Genomic DNA, 18432 nt, shown 5'->3' with positions numbered 1-18432 from the left:
AGAGTACCCACACAGTGTGGCTTGTCCTTTCTGGATGCTCTTTGGAATCCTGAGAACAACTGAAGAAACTCAGGCCAACTTCTTGGAGGAGAAGAAATTCCTGGGACAGAAACAAGTCATCCTAGCCGAGATGCTCTAGATTAATAATGGTTCTCAAAATACAGACCCCAGGCCACCAGTAGCATATATGAACTCATTACAAAATGCTGAATTTGGGGTGTAAGCCTCAGTAATTTGTGTTTTAAGGGTCTCTATAAGTTATCTCAATGCATACTCAAGTCCAAAAACCTCTTCTCTAGACTTAAGATTAGCCTGCCAATTCCCAACACACAGTGAGGTTGCCCTAGACCTGGAGTGAACAAGGAATACAGGCATCCTCACTTGTTTACTTATTGCTCATGGCTTCTTTCATACTTCCGTTGCACCATTGAATAGTTGCAACAGAGATAACATGGTCTGCAATGCCTCAAGGGTTTTCTATTTAGAAAAGTTTGCCCACTATTGCCTACATCAACCCGTTCCAGCCAAGTCACTAGCTAACAATAGTCACTAGCCAGGCTCACTTGAACCTAAAAACCCAGCCTAGTGAACCTATGGAATCATGAGAAATAGTAAATGTTTATTCTTTTTTTATGGTATTGGGGACTGGGCATGGAACCCAAGGGCACTGCACCTCCAAGCTACATCCCCAGCCCTATTTTTTAGTCTTTTTATTTTTGAAACAGGGTCTTCACTGAGTTGTGAAGTTCCTCGCAAAGTAGCTGAATTGTATATTGTATATTTTATAACTTAAATTAGGCCTCCACCACCACACACATTCCAAGTTCAATAAATAATGAATTAGTAAAGATAAAGCGAACCATGATCCTCCGGTCTCAGCCTCCCAAATTCTGGGATTACAAGTGTGTGCCACCACGCCTGGCTTATTATTTTAAACCATTAAAAATTGGGACACTCTGTCTGTATCAAAACATGCAGTTTGAATCCAAAATAACAATACCCCAAAATGTTGCCTCTATGTTAGGTTACTTGTTAACCCTCACCACCCTTTAGAACACAGCTCCCGTGCCTTAACTCTAGCCACCCAATTCATGCTCAAGGCTTCTCTTTTTTCTTAAGTGAGTAAAACCAACTTATATTACACTCTATTTTATGTTCAAAATTTATTTACTTTTTAACTATTCTCATTTATAGAAGCATTTAATCATTCTTTCAATGTGTTTTGCTATCTGCAAAGACCCTTTGTCATCTTGAATTGGGATGGAACATATCATTTTCCTATTAAAATTAATGGAAATAGTTTTGCAATTTACTGACTTTTATTTAGCACCACAGTTTGCAGAAATAAGTAAAATTGTAAAAATATAAAACCTGAAAAGCAACATAAGATACTAGTGGTAATGTCTGTATAGTGAGATTATAAATACTTTTATATTTTACATGTGTGTGTAACCTTTTTTATTTTCCCATTTAAAAATAATGAACACATCATTTTCAAATCAAGATATCCTTTATCTTCCCATAACAGATAGTACTTGTTTAGATTTTTTTACTTGGACTAAGTCATGTCTTGTGCTCCAAAGAAATTCAGTTTTAAAGTGACTAATCATTTAATAAGTTTAAATGATTAATGCCTCTTGGTTTTATCTTTATTACTTTATTACTTATTAAACTTGAAATGTGTGTGGTGGTGGAGGCCTAATTTAAGATATAAAATATACAATTCCAAGTTGATTCTTTTTTACAGAGTAGGCACCAGAAAGGACCAACTTTTGATTGGATCATGCTACAATCTTAACTCAAAAGTCTTTTGTTGAAACTTGACCCCCAAGGTGACCAATGTTGAGAGGTGGGGCCTCCAACAGGTGATTAGGTCATTAAGGCTCCACCCTCATGAATAGAATCTGTACATGATAAAAGACACTGGAGAGAGCCTTTAGACCCTCACTACTAGATTGTCACCAATCTATTGGTGCCTTGATCTTGGACTTCTTGGCCTCAAGAACTGTGGGCAATCATTCTCTTGTTTATAAGAATAAACCTAAGGTATTTTGTTATAGCAGGTTGAACAGACTAAGACAGGTCATTATCTATGGCAGTGAATCAGATTTCCCTATAGGCAGAAAGTGAAAGGAACATATATTCCCTGATTGGCAGTGTTCTTCAGATTCTGTAAAAAAAAGAAAAGAAGGAAATATGCTTTAATGGAGATCAGAAGCTCATAAAGGACATTTGAGGGAGAAGGTTCCAGTAAGGTAGGGTGAATTCTTTTCTTTTCTTTTTTTTTTATACTTTTAAACCTAGATTAGAACACCATTCATCTGGTTCAGTTTGGATGAAGAAACCGCCAAAGGCAGAGAGATAGATAAAATGACCCACTGAACATACCAGTTTAGTAATTTTGTGAACATGAGCCAAGAAGGTGAAACCTGACTAGCAAATCCTCATTTCTTTTAGGCTAGATGAACTCCTGATCATTCAAGAACATGTTGAGCATGTGGGCTGGTATGGATTCTCACTTACGGTCAGAGTGCCTCAGAGGGTTCTGTATGCAGGCAGGCCTGGGTAGATGGCTGATTATTTCTGCCATCATGGTTCAAAGAAACTATGATTCTAATTAGATGGCACCAGCCTATTTCAGAAAGTCTAGCTAAAACTTTTAAATGTTGGCAGCAGTAGATGGGATTGGATGAAAGCGGCTGTATGAAAACACATTCTCACCACTTTTGAAATATATGGAAGTAGAAAATAACACTTAGTATTTCAGTTTAGAGGCAATATAAATATTTTATTCAGAGACCTATGAGGTAAGGGTAGTCTCCTTGTGCTTTGGTGAAGTGATAGGATTGTTAGGAGGCAGAAGATCTCTTCAGGTTCCTAGTTCTCCAGATGGGGATGCTTGGGCCTGATTCAGAAAGAAATGCCTGGAATGAGTCCAAATTCCAAGCTGGGGAAATAGCAGACATTGCTTTCTTCTGACTATGGGCAGTGTTTTTAGTATAAATCACTTATCAGCCAGAGGTCCTTGTAACTTATGCACTAAGGTATTTTCTCTGTGTGTGGAAAAAAAAAGTAACCAGTGAAAAATGAACTAAGCTCTTTCACAAAGCTCTGGTATTCAAGCACAATATTCTCACCACCCAAGATGAGGCAAACCAGCAAGCCTATCAGGCCTAATAGTTTTATATCCTTAGACTTGGGATGACAGATGTCACTCACACACAAAATTTCATATTGCCATAATATCCTCTGTGTTATCACTGTGTGAAAATAAACTTGAAGCTGAAATGGTTTGGCTTGATTAATAATAATATTTTAGGGCTTCATCCTAGTATGAAATTGCTTGGGATAAATCCAAAAGCATCCTAGGCACTCCTTCTTTTTCTGGAACTGATTTTTCTCAGGGTTCCCTTTGGCAGCCACTTAGGCTAAGATTGCTTTAGGGATCTCTGGGCAGCAGGCATGTACATCTTTTGGTTGTTCTGATCTAAAAAAAAAATACTATATTCTCTCTGGAACGATTTCAACTCTTCCTAAGAATTTAGGCCTGATAGTAGAGTGTGATCTAACCAAATCTAACCAGAAGTGTGAGAGAAGTAAACAGATTGGAACTAGTAGGTGTCTGGTAAACACAGCCAGATGCTCTCAGGAGCCAATTGCTACAGTTATTTGTCTTTTGAGTGGATAGAATGGAAATTTGAGTGGATTAAAATGAGAAAATAGCACAAAGCTCAAATTATCTGACTGAATTTCTAGGAAACCTGGACTATTCAAGTTTATTGACTTAAGCAATTTTTTTTTTTGCTTTTGACTTACCAATTCTTTAGTTGCACTATATTTTCTATTTTTGTTCTCAATGATATATTTCTTATACTATACATCACAAGACTACTCTAAATCCCATTTAGACTTAGTGAGCAGTGGTTCCATATGAATAGAAAGAAAATGAAAGCAATATTTTTTGCTATTTTTATAGGAACTAATCAGTATTAATCAGAAAAAAAGTTGATGTAATTAGCCTCTAGAAAGTCAGAGTTGATGTCCTGAGTCAGTCCATTCCTAAAAGTAATAATAAGAAAATTTTCTTAAGGGTTGTAATGAAAACAGGTAAGATCAACTGAATGTTTTAGGCAAAGCCTCAGAAAGTGTCACATAACTAGGGAGTCAACTTGGATTTAGAATCTGGTCCCAGCTTTGCTGTTTGAAATCCTTGATTTTATTATTTCTACAGTGGTAATCACACTTCTTTGAAATGGTCTTATGTTTCAAAGACATAGATTTAATTCATAGGTCCAATACTAAATTATAGATTAATTGATCTTTCATGAGTTTCAAATAAAGGTTAAAGGAGTTAAATGTTCTTCAGTGATATTTGTGATATAATTTATCGCTGCACTTTTTTTATGCAGAAACTTTGTTTTTAATCTAAAATTTAGATGAGCCATTTGGGAAAGGTGGCCCCTTCCCTTTCTCCCAACCTCCCTCCTCAATTGAGAATTATAGAAGAGAATTTTGTTCCGGTTTTTGAATTTTGTTGTTTTATTGGAGCATTGTATTCATACATTGTGATGAGGCTTAGTGTGATAGAGGCATACATGCACACAGTACTCAGTAACCCAACTCCCATCGCACTCCCTCCACCTCCCCATGCACAACATTGTGATTGACACTGATAAATTTGTGTATGTACATCATGCCCATTGAAGTGTTTTCCTCACTGAGTCTCCCTGCCCCTCCCATCTCTCTCCAGTAGGTTTCCTCCTTCACTCCACTAAGGCTTCTCCTCCTTTGTCTGGAGTCCCTCCTGTGTCCAAATTTCTCTCTAGCTTTTACATATGAGAGCAAACATCCAAATATTCACTTTTTATGACTGAATAATCTCACTATAGTATTCTTCAGTTTCATCCATTTCCCTGGAAACCCTTCTACCTCTGGGCTACACTCCCAGACCTAATTTTTTTTTAATATTTTTATTTGGAAACGGGGTCTCTTAAGCCAGCATGGCTGGCTTTAAACCTGTGTGATCCTCCTGTCTCCGCCTCCCAAGTGCGGGGTTTACAAGCGTGCGCCACCACGTTCGGCAGAGTTCCATTGTTTTTATATCCCATAATTTTGTAATCTATTCATCTGTTGAAAGACATCTAGGCTGGTTCCATAGTTTAGCAATTATAAATTGTGCTGCTATAAACATAAATGTGCATGCATTACTATGGTAGTCTGGCTTCAATTCCTTTGGGTAGATACCCAGGAGTGATATAGGTAAGTCATATGGTAGGTTCATTCCCATTCTTCTGAGGACGCTCCATACTGATTTCCAAAGAGGTTTCAAAAATTTGCAACCCCACCAGAGTTCCTACTTCTTTATATCCTTGCCAGTGTTTATTATTGAGTTTTTAATGATTGTCATTCTAATTGGGGTTGAATGAGATCTAGAGTAGTTTTGATTTGCAGCTCTCTGGTTGCTAATAATCTTGAACATTTTCAATATATTTTTCACTATTTGTGTTTCTTTTTTGTGAAATGTCAATTGAGTTAAGTTGCCCATTTTTTGATTGGCTGGGGTTTTTTTGGCAATAAGTTTCTTGAGTTCTTTGTGTATTCTAGATACTAGTCCTCTATCAGAAAAGTAGATGGAAAAGATCCTATCCTATTCTGTTAGCTCTTTATGAATGTTCTTGATAGTTTTTCTTTGCTACAAAGAAGCTTTCATGGAAGATAAACTTTTAACTGATGATTGAAAGTGAATATTTCAAGAGAGAAAAAAAGTTTTTTAAAGTAATTATTAAAAAAAATGGAGTGTGAGCTGATCAGGGATGGTGGTAGAGGAGAGCTAAGGAGGTCAGAGGTCATGAGATTTTCCGGTTCCTCCAGAATTTCTCCATGTCTACCTACTGGTACACAGAGAAAGGAGATGATTAGATTTATTCAGTTTTGGGCTCTTTTAAACCTACATGTATATATGGAAAAAAGAAAGTTGGGTACCCTTTTCCATAAACAAAATAAACCTTATCTTTCAAACTCTGAAGAGTTAATTATACGAATCTTATAAATATTGAGTTCCAAAATTAAGCTTCGTTCTGCAATCCTTGAACAATTTTTAAATGTTCTTTTGTAAACTGTAGAAGAATGTAAAATTAAATGCAAATATTTTCTGAGTTTTTAAAATAGCTTATTTTGAAGACACTTGAATTTTAGGAGAAAAAGAATTTCATATGTAGAGTATCTAGAAGTTCTGGTTGTTTTGTGGCTTGGCCCTCCTTAGGAATCTGAAGAAACAGTATCTATATGAAAATTTACAAAATCTTATATATCTTAGTAATGAAGTCTAGGTTAAAAACCCACCAGATGCTTAAGTGAAATTAGTTGGTATTTTTGCCCTCTGACATTTATTGCTAACAGCATATAAATTTCATTTTGTGTAGGGACTCTATCCTTCTCTAACCTAGAGGTATCACATGGCTCAAAATAAATCAATCAGATTGTTTTCTCCCCGTATGCTAAGTCAGTAGCCAAATGACAAATATGTTGGAAGAGGAAGGTGGTGGGTCAAATGGCTAGAGGAATTTATTTTTGACAACTAATAATGAAAATGTATATATTTGACATGGCTGAGTAGCTAGCTCCTTTTGGTTTAATACCAATGACCTTCTGTAATGGTCCTAGTTCCTCAGCTTTCTGGTCTTCATACTCTTGTCCATTTTCCATGATCTCTCCAACATATTCTATCCTATACATGAGTTAGACAGTTTTTTAAAAATGTTGTTCATCAGTGAAAAAATTATAAGAGAAATTAACCCAGATCAAAATTCTGTATTTCATGCCAGGCGTGGTGGTGCACGCTTGTAATCCCCGCGCGTGGGAGGCAGAGACAGGAGGATCATGCTGGTTTGAAGCCAGCCTTGCTGGCTTAAGAGACCCTGTTTCCAAATAAAAATATAATAGGTCTGTGAGTGTAGCCCGGAGGTAGAAGGGCTTCCAGGAACCCCAGTACCACAAAAAAAAATTCTGTATTTCAGCAATATAATTTTGACAAGGTATAGAACCATGATGATTGACTTTTATTCAGATTAATGATCCCTCATTTAGTTGATATGTGTAGCAAGAACTTCGTCTTCTATAATTTGGTTTCTTGATAAGAGCTATCTGGTATGTCTCAATGTCTCAATGTATGTATATGTATGTATACACACACACACACACACACACACACATATCCCTCTTGCTAAGATGTTTTAAAATTCTTTGGTGTTATAGTTCCAAAATAACACATTTTCCAATTTTATTTTACATTAATGCCTGATATAAACATTTGGGATTTAAATGCAAATACTGGCAATGATTTTGATGAGAATACAATTATACAAAAACAGATAGGGGTGACTTTCCCACAAGCTCAGGATGAACTTTTCCTGTATCACCAGTAAAGATTAATAACATAATTTTGAATCAAATCTTTTAGAATAGATTTAAAGTGAATATTAAATTCATCAGCTCTGAATCTAATGGTACATAAGATCAGAATGGGAAGATATAAGATAGAGATGGTGGAGGCATAGAAGGCCTCTCTAACTTTTTCGTTGTCTTCTATTAGGCTTTCTGGTTTAATGGATACCAGAGGGTCATTAGAAGATTGAAATGAACCATGTCTGTTCTGTGCATGAGCAATGTTTTTTGGACAGAATGACAAGACCTTTGGAAAGACTAAAAGAGAATGAAAAAGGAAGTAGGCAATGTCAGAAGCACACTCACATTTATAAAATGTTTTTTTTTTTGTGTGGGTTTGGGGATGGAACCCAGAGGCATAGACCTCCGAGCTACTCCCCCTATCCAATTTTTTATTCTTCATTTTGAAACAGGGTCTCACTGAGTTGCAGAAGGCCTCACTAAGTAGCTGAGGCTGTCCACGAACCATGATCCTCCGGTCTCAGTCTCCTGAATGCTGGGATTACAAGCATGTCCCACCACGCCCAGTTTAAAATATTGATGTCAAATTCATTCAACTTCTGTTAAGTTGTCAGGCGTAGCTCATATAGGCAAGACTCAGAGTTTGTCTATCATGTAAAATGGAGGGAGCAACAAAGCTACAAAGATGAATCTCAGGGACCCATTCTTAAGGGGGAATCTACAGAGGGGGAGGAGAAATGGAAGCACGTTATACTTTAAAGATGCAGGTAAAGGCAAAGAGCATAAACTGCAGTTCTCAAGCACTGTGGCTGAGAGCCTGGAGAGCCTGTCCAAAATTTAGGTCCCTGGGCTCCACTTCTACGGATTCTAACACAGTAAGTCTGAGGTAATATCAGAGATGCCACATTTTTAGAGGGTATCCCAAGCGATTTGGATTCAAGTGGTGCCTACTGACTGCACTTTGAGAAACCCTTTGCATGGTCATAAATTTCTATCACAGTATGGTGTCCTCTGCCTGCCCACTTCATTCAGAGCTTCCTGATGATCATATTAACACATATTTCTTAGCCCTGAAGTAAACTGGCATTTCATAAATTTCTTTAGAAGTGTGCTTAAACTGAGAACCTCAGCCATTTTAAAAACATGATTCATTGGTGACCAAGGCACTTGGTCTCTGCCTTTCCTGCCTTGCCTTGTCCTTGGAGACTCGGACACCAGGCTGCAGACCCCAGGTGTGGGCCTTTCTCTGGCTAATGTGGACGCTATCTGTAGAGTTTGGATATTAAATGTCCCCAGAGATGTTCATGTGGTACGCTATGAAGCCAGGTTCAGAGTGGAGGATTGCCTTGAGAACTGCCTCTATTCCTGGCCCTCTCTTCTCCCCTCTCTGCTTCCTGGCTGACATGAGGTGAGAGTGGCTTTACCTTATCCACCATGTCCTAAAGCCCTGTACTGCTGCAGCTGCCCTGGAGGTGGTCAGTCACAGACTGATCACTGAAACTGTGAGCCTCAAATAAATTTTTCTTCCTCTAAGTTGTGTTTGTCAGATGTTTTGGTCACAAGAATGGAAAATATGACCAAAACCTGCAGGGTAGCAAGTGTGATCTTTATCTTAGAGAGTCCATTTTGCAGCCCCTATCTGCTCTTCCCCAGGCACCTTCTGTGACCCTTATGGAACATGTGAAAATCTCTCTGTAAGCAGAGCAAATTAGCATCCTGGTTTTGACTGAAAATTAGATGAATGGACGGCTTGTGTGAAGCATTAACTTCCAGCAGCGAGGATAAACCCTCAGTGTGACTTATCAGAAGACCATTCTCTTCTGTAGTTTACAGACCTCTTTCCCTGAGCAGGGAGTTAAACATGTCTGATTAACACTGGACATTTTAGCACCTCCTGCCTCATGTCTTAATAGTAGCATCTGTAAGTTTTCTTGCTAAGGAATGAGTAGCAGATATTGACAGACTGTAGGATTAAGCAACAGACTTAATCAGCCTTTCCCAGGCTGCCCACTATTTACTGGCTGAGTAAAGTTGGTGAAGCCTAAGAGTCAAGCGCATTTTAAAACACTACTTTTAAATGTATTTTTGAATGAATCAGTCCTGTGTTTTAAGACAATTAATTTTTAAATTGAACACACAGAGAGTTATATAATAAATCCTTTTAGATGCCCAAATTCAAATATTATCAAGCCAGGTGTAGTGGAGCACACTTGTAATCCTGGTATTTGGGAGGCAGAGACAGGAAGATCGCACAGGTTCAAAGCCAGCCTCAGCTACTTAGTGAGTCTTTCAGCAACTTAGTGAGACCCTGTTTCTAAATACAATATAAAATAGGTCTGGGAGTCTAGCTTGGAGGTAGAAAGTCCCTGGGGTCCAGCCCCAGTACCACACACACACACACACACAAAAAAAAAAAACAAGAATTACCAAGGGTTTTCATTGTAATTCTTCTGTTTCTTTTGACTTTTTTTTAAATTGGAGTATTTGAAGAGAAATACCATCTCCAATGCCATTTCATCCTTACCTATGTTAAATATATCTTTAAAAAATTACGGACATTTTCTTACCTAACTATACTGCCATGATCACTTTTAACAATAAAAATTTGTTGATATTATCTTCTACCCAGTTCAGAATTGGATTTCCTGAAATGTCTTTTGCTAGATGGTTGGTTTAAATTAGGAACTACACATCAGTGACTTCACTTAGTGAACAACTCTGGAGCTGGGATTATGAAAGTAGCCTATTAAGTCATTAGGCTTTATTGTTCTGACCGAAGCACACATTGCGTTGGTTCTTCCTGTTAGTCCTTCCCCGCCTTCCTCCACAAACCTAGGAACAAGAAAGGCACCCTCTTTTTCTCCTGCCGTCTTGCATGCCAAGTATTTGAGGCTTAGTTTTGAAGACAAGATTAATATAAAGTCAAATTAAACCTCCCTCACACAGCTGTCTTGGCTCACTTGCAATTTCGATGATGACTGGCGATGGAGGCAGAGTGGAGGGAAGTGTGCTGTTGGCTCCATGTACTGTGAAGGAGCCCAGCAGCTATTTGCCAGGCCCTTCCCTCTGCACCTCATTTTGGTGAAATGTGGTAATGGAACAACAGGAGCCTGGTGTTCTCTTCACCGGGATCCACTGCAGAAAGCCCCATGATCCACCATCGTATTCAGATATTTCTGATTAAGGCCAGTGTTCCATGGCAATACTGTAGGAAGATTTGGGAGTCCATTTTCTCAATACAAACTTTGTTCTCACTGATTGTGCTAGGAAATCAGTTAACACCTTTGAACTTCAGCATCTATGTCTGTAAATAAACATAACAGTGTCTATATTAGGGGTTATTTTGTGAGGATAAATTGGGATAACATATGACCCCTCCCCATGATGCATTTTGTGTTGTGGGCACAGAAATGGTACTTCCTCCCCCTGCCTTCCTCTTAAATGCTAAAGAAATAGGAGGCCTTGACAAGTCCTTACAAAATACGTGCCATGGTCCTTTAACTTACTTTGAAGTATGTTCTTTGAGGCATTTTTCTTCACTCGTTCTTTTCCAAGGTAAAGTCAGCTTGACTGGGCAAAACTGACATGTAAATGGGATGTCTGTTCCTGGTTTAAGGATTTAAGGATGGTTTAGAGATAATTTACATGCCAGTTTAGCAGGCAAGCCTCCCGAGGCCTCTTTATATCTACACCAGCCAACTGCAGCTTAATCTGACAAGGATAATGTGCAGAATGTAAATATTACCATTTGTTCTATGTCATCTCAGATCAGACACCAATTTGCAAATGTAATTTATCATGTCTAAAGAAAACCAAAATGACAGCTCTTACCAGTATTCGGTATTTTTGTGTTAACAATAGTTCATTTATGATTGTTATTGTTTCAGGCAGAAAATATGTTCCAATGTGTTCAGCTGGCAATGTGGGCTCCTGCACCACAGGCTTCTTTGGGGCCTATTCGATCCTCTCCTGTTGCTGGGAGTTACCCCGGCTGGTCTTTGGACTATTCTCTACCCCACACTCCTCATGTAGCTCAAGGATGTGTTCTGATAATATTCCAAGTTCTGGGATCTGTTTTGGAAGTAGACTGAAGGGTTTTGTTGAGACTGAAGGCTATATTTAATCGCCAGGAAATTTTTTTTTTCAATTCTCACTGAGAGTCTTCATCCGAAAAGAAATTTCTAGAACGGCACAATTATTGAAAAAAGTGGTTCAAGCCGTATTATAGGTGAATTTAGGCCTGGCCAATTTGTGATACTCTACTTCAAGTATGTTTAAAATAGGACTAAATTGTCTATTCCTTATGGGCCAAAGAAGATTAAGTCAGTCCTCAAAGAAAAAGAAGGAGGTTTTACTAGATATTTATAGTGGGTTCCACAAGCTTTACAAGTTGCTATTCTTTCTTTCCCTCTTCATGATTCCTCTAAGGTTGGCAGAAGATTGTATTTTGGCAAGTTGACCAGCACTTTTATCTTTGTAAGACCACTGCGGCTCACTGCCTCGCTAACTATAGAATGATCAATATATTCTTGCATGACGGCCTGTGAGGTAGACAAATGCCAGGAAAGAGGGAAGGCAGCTAATCTCTGCTGCCCTGGAGGTCCTCATTTCAGAGTAGAGAGGAGACTTGCCAATCCCAGTAAAACACTGATGACATTTCAGGAGAGCTAAAGGATCTTTCTGCCTCATTTCTCATATGGAAAAATAGGGAGAGTCAAGTATCCCCAGCTGGAAAGAATAGGTTTTTGTTTATCTTTAATTGAAAACAATGCTCTACCATGGAACTTACAACAGGTCTTGTGCTTCTCTCATTGGTGAAAAGCTTGAGAGATAAGAATAGAAAGTGTCTTGGAGAGACCCTGGCCTGCAGATAATGTTTTTGTCATCTTGGTTGGAGAAGCTTAAACAGCTGCTTTGATTCAGGGAAGCTAAATTTCTAAGATTTCCTTGACCCTTACTTAAACTGGTTTTGAGGCAGACTATTGTTTGTTATTGCCTGATGAGCTAGGAGGAGCTAATAAATTAATAGCAGTGTGAATAAATCACCAAAAAGTACAAGATAACTTATGAAGAACTCTGGGCTGAGAATTATCACCTGGTTGATGTCAGCAGTGTAAACACTGTTTGAGGAGCTACAAGTTGGAGTTTGTATATTTGAGCTAGTTTCTTAACGGTTGTTAGGCTATTCTTGTTCCAGATTTGCTTTTGGAAACTCACTATTATTAACAAAACTTGTGTGAAGCTCTTGTGAGTCCTTACACAAAAAGGCTCATTTTTGGAGTGGGCTGAATGTTATGCATGAATATCAATGTCTGTACAGGCCTTCCTTACTGCTTTGTTATGGTTTTTAAAGTGAATCAAGCAATAACAAAACCAAAAAAACCTGCACATAGCTGCAATTCAAATGTGCAGGAGATGTGGTTAAATATAGATTACAATGAAATTTAGAGAGCTTACTACTTTATGTTTTTGCTAGATATAGATATAATTATATAATTGATATGATTCCAAACCCACTCAAGTGTTTGTTATTTGTGCCACTGGTTATATATTCAAGCTCATCTTTTTTATTAAGACGCACGCTACATAGTGCTTCTGATTTGCTGTTATTTGGTAAGCATATATTACCCTACCCTTATTATGTAAAAATAAAAATTAAAACTCCTAAGTATGAATTTTCTTTCAAAATAAAACTACAATGTATTATAATCATTTTACAGATAAAGAATTATTTCATAGTTTCTTAATTTGCACAAGAAATAAACATTGAGTGTTTCTGTCTCATTTTCCTCCTCTATAATTGGAGATTATAAATTTACCTGGAAGGAGTAGCTCAGGGCTAGAATACTCCTGAGCTCAATCCCCAGTACTACCCCCCCCAAAAAAAGCTAAAAAACAAAAAAACATAATGTCCTCAAAATAAATAGTTCAACCAATAAATGTACAAATGAACTAAATAGACATTTCTCAAAAAAGAAATGCTAGTGCCAAAAAATTAAATTAAAAAAATTCAAAAAATATGAAAAACTTTTCAACATTTTTAGCCATCAGGGAAATGCAAATTAAAAATACACTGAGATTGCACCTTATTGCAGTTAGTATGGTAATCATGAAGAATACACATAATAATAAATGCTGGTGAGGATACAGAAAAAAAAGGGAACATACATAGTCAGAAAAGGGAACTCATATATTGTTATTGTAAAATAATATGACCACTGTGAAAACCAGTATGGAGGTTTCTCAAAAATCTAGCAATGGGACCACCATATGATTTAGCTATGCCGCTCCTTAGTGTTTATCCTTAAAAACGAAAGTCATCATTCTATAGTGATACATGCATGCTCACGTTTATAACAGTGCAGTTCAAAATAGCTATGTTATGGAACCAGCCTAGGTACCCATCAGCAGATGAATGGAAAAAGAAAATAAATGTGGTATATATGCATTATAGAGTTGTACTCAGCTATAAAAAAGAATAAAAGGAGAAATAAAAAATTTCCAAGATAAACATAAACTAAATGAATTTATGACTACTAAACAAGCACTACAGAAAATAATTAAACAAATACTACACACAGAAGAAGTTAAAAACAAACTCCAGAGTATAGGAATAGATGAATCTTATTAGAAGAGCAGTTAAGCAAATGAGAATAAGGAACAAATTAAATATTAGAAATAGATCAAAATGGCAGGAAAGAGTAAACAATAATAACACTGAATGTAAATGTCTCAACTCACCAATTAAAAGACATAGGCTGGATTTTTAAAAAGATCCAAATATCTGTTGTTTGTAAGGAATTCATCTTGCAGGCAAAGATATCCACAAACTGAAAGATATCCATGCAAATGGAGCCCCCAAAGCAAGCAGGAATACCTTCTCTCATATTCAACAACAAATCAGCCATCAAGCCAAAGTTAAGCAGAAGAGACAAAGAAAGTCACATCAAACTAAGATATAATACTAGTAAACATTTATGCCCCAAATATTGGTACACATAACTAAATAAAACAAACAATACTTGACATAGGGCTTTGATAGGTCCCAATAGAATAATACTGGGTGATTTGAAATTATATCATTTTCAGGAAAATGGATGGAACTTGAGAGTATCTGTTAAGTGAAGTAAGTCAGACACAGAGAGTCAAGGACTGTATGTTTTCTCATATGTAGAATCTAGAGAAGAAAAAAGAACAAAAAAGATTTTGTGAAAATAGAAGGGAGACCAGTAGAGTAGAGGAGTAGATGACGGGGGTTACGGGAGAGAACCAGGGGGTACTGTGAAATGAAATTGACTAAATTCTGTTATGTACATGTATTAATATATCACACTGAAGCCCAACATTATGTCTATGTATCATGCACAAATAAAAATATAATAAAAATTAGTAGAGCACTTACAATAAAATCTAGAATAAGTCTATATATATTAGAAGTTTTTACTGGGATTATTGCCAGGATGGAGGATGGGATGCAGATATTTAAAAAATATAAGTTGTGAATACTTTTCCCTATGACCTAGCTGGGGAAGAATACCAACAAATACAAAATACACATAGATTAAGGCCTGGAACTAGGTGATTATTATAAGAAAAGGGGCAACACCTGGGATGAGGAAGTTACTCTGAGTTGGTACATTTAGGAAAGGATTTCTGGAAAGAAGATACAGAACTTTTTCTGAGAGATAGGCTGGGTTGAAAAGAAAAGGGCAGAGATACTGCAGGCATGGCACCACAAAGGATTGGCGTCAAGGCTGAATGTTTTTAAGGGCAGGGATTAGCCTCAGTTGAATGGAGAGTGCATTTGAAGGAGGGTGTGGGAGTCAGGCTGGGAAATCGGGAGAGACAATTTTTGGTTAGATATCTTATGGAATTTTGCATGCCAGAGCAAGGAATTTGCATTAGCCTCAAAATAATGAAGAGTCTTTAGAGAATTTTGAGCAGAAAAGTAACAGATAATAATAGTCGTTTGAGAAAGCAATGTGTGAAATGAGACACTTGAGGAAAGAGAAGAGATGGATATGTAAGTCAAGGAATGAAGGATCACAACTCAGATTGTAGACCTAATCATAAGCAGCTAAGTACAACTGATCTTCTAAAAATTACTTAGGCATAGGTCATTGAGGCCACCCTGTAAATTAGATAAATTATTATCTACATCAAATAAATGAAGAATTTTAGGTAGAGAGAATTTAAATGACAATTTGCACTTAAACTTGTTCATTAATGTGTCGTGTCAAGGCATCATGTCAGGCATCAAGTGCCTGTCATGTTCCAGGTTAGATTATGGCCCATGATAAAATAAGTCAAGAATTTTTCCAACTTCAAAAAAGTGATAGTGTGAACATAGTGGGCATTTGGAAAATGTGTGTAGAAAGAGTAACTGACAAAATAAATGAATGTATAAACCATAGTACTTAAAGTGGAAATTATTTCATATGAAAAATACTAAAACATGCCTTAAAGCTTAAAATTCAACAAGTATGCACACTCTATTCTTAGTTCTAGCCAATTCAAACTACTATAGGTCAATTGTATCTGAATAGCCACTTGGAGAGTGTGTTAGTTTTCTATTACTATTATAACAAGTTACTACAAAGTTTGTGGATTAAAATAGCACGAAAGAATTACTTCAGAGTTTTATAGGTCAGAAGTCTAATATAGATCTTGTAGGACTAAAAAGTAGGTGTTGGAAGTGCTTTCCTTTCTGAAGCCTCCAGGAGAGATTCAATTTCCTTATTCATTCAGATTGTTGGCTGAATTTAGTTCATTGTGCTTGTAGGACTGAGCTTCCACAAGCCCAATGTCAGCTAAGGGCTATTCCCAGCATCTGAGGCCACTGCATTGCTTAGCTCATGGCCTTCTTCCTCAATATCAAAGCCAGCAATGACAGGTCAAATCCTTTTCACTCTTTGAGTCTCTTTTACCTCTTTTTTTTTTTACCATAAATCTTTGACTGGTTTATATTTCCATATTTGATTCATGCAATCATGTTGGACCCACCCAGATAATCCAGGGTAATCTCCCTGTGTTAAGATCATTTGATAAACCCTTTTGACACTTAATTTAACATATTCGTAGGTTCTAGGGATTAGAGTGGAGCTATCTTTTTTTTCTACAGAGAAAAATGAAGCACAAGATTTAATGGTTTATATGTACTGTCAGATACATCTTTTATTCAGGATTGCTGAAGATATCTTTCATTTATTTTTTATTTTATTTTTTTTAATTTTATTTATTTTTTTGGTAGTACTGAGGTTCCTGGAAGCCCTTCTACCTCCGGGCTACACTCCCAGACCTATTTTTACATTTTTATTTGGAAACAGGGTCTCCTAAACCAGCGCACATGGCTGGCTTCAAACCAGTGCGATCCTCCTGTCTCTGCCTCCCAAGCGCGGGGATTACAAGCGTGCGCCACCATGCCCGGCTTACTTTTTATTTTTTGATACTGGGTATTGAACCCAGGGGCATTCTACTTCCAGGATAAATCCCCACCCCCTCTTATTTTTTATTTTAAAACAGGGCCTTGATAAGTTGCTTAGGGTTTTGCTAAGTTGTTGAAGTTGGCCTTGAACCTGTGATCCTCTTTCAGTCTTCCAAGTACTGGGCTTATACACAGGTGCCACCAGTCAGCTCTGAAGGCATCTTTTAAAGCTTTAACTCATTTTCCCATCTATACACTGTACCATATATAGGGAGAGAAAGAATTGTAGAAGCATGTACTGTAAGAAATGTTATCTTATTTAAATATTGAGGCATAATGATCAGACAGATTGCCTTTGTATATGAGAAGATTTGTACATATAGATGCTGTTTAATTCATTGCAAATTTTATTTTCTGCTGAATTCATGACTTTGTATTAGTAACTTTGGAGGCTTTTACAAAGAATATCTTACTGTCAAGCTTATAATGTGCTAAATGAAATTATTTGGGCAAATAGGTTATCATAGAACAAGAAATCTCTTCCTACTATGTGCTACCATAATGGAAATACAAAATACTATGGAGAATAGAGGATGGAGAGATTATCTTTTCTCCAAGAAATCAGAGATGAATTGATGTTATGTAGGTATTGGTGGATCTCAACAAGCAGAGAGAGGATGAGGTCTTTTTGGATTAAGGAATGGCCAAATAAATTTCAGAGGTGGGAGTGTGCTGTGTATCTTTAAGTACTTGGAATTCCTTCAGGTTGAAGTAAAGCACAGGTAAGTTTTACTTGGATAAATAAAAAAGAAGTGTTATACAGATGGGAAAATACCATAGAGAGACATTATTCAAGAATAGGACTTTAGACTTTTTTCCCATAGAGAATAAGAAGACATAAGGTGGATATGAATAGAGACAGTCAAGATCAATGACTGAATAAAAAAACAGAGAAGATTACTAGCCTTTACAAGTGGGGATACTCACCAGAATATACTCCAGGATAGAGATAATGAATAAAATCCTAATTAGAGTGAAGACAATGCAAATGTTGTAAAGAGGAAATGAGAGAGACATTGAGGACATAGAATCAAGAGGGATGTGGCAGGAATTAGAGGTAAAACAGAATGAGAGAAAGTGAGTCCACAAGAGTCCTAAGGTAGAGCCTATGCAAGTAGCATAGGAGAATAGAGGTACCATCAATAGAAAGAGTGAAGTCAAGTGAAGGCGAAGACTAGAGCGGAGAGACAAAGATGGTGAGGTTGGTTTGACTTTCTGAGTCTTGAGAGCTGGCAGCAAATTTAAGTGGAGATGTTCAATGTACTGGAGATGTGACGTGTAAGGTAAAGTCTCAGCAAAAATAAAATGAAAGTCAGAGATAAGAATGTCCAGCCAGGCATGGTGGCGCATGCTTGTAATCCCAGCACTTGGGAGGCTGAGACAGGAGGATCGCACTGGTTCGAAGCCAGCCTCAGCTACTCAGTGAAGCTCTCAGCAATTTAGTGAGACTCTGTTTCCAAATAAAGTATAAAATATGTCTGGGAATATAGCCTGGAGGTAGAAAAGCCCCTGGGTTCCACTTCCAGCAACACACACACACACAC

The sequence above is a fragment of the Muscardinus avellanarius genome (assembly GCF_963383645.1).
Source record: "Muscardinus avellanarius genome assembly, chromosome: 8".
Taxonomy (NCBI): domain Eukaryota; kingdom Metazoa; phylum Chordata; class Mammalia; order Rodentia; family Gliridae; genus Muscardinus; species Muscardinus avellanarius.
The sequence above is the reverse complement of the archived record's forward strand: the minus strand, read 5'-3'. Positions refer to the sequence as shown.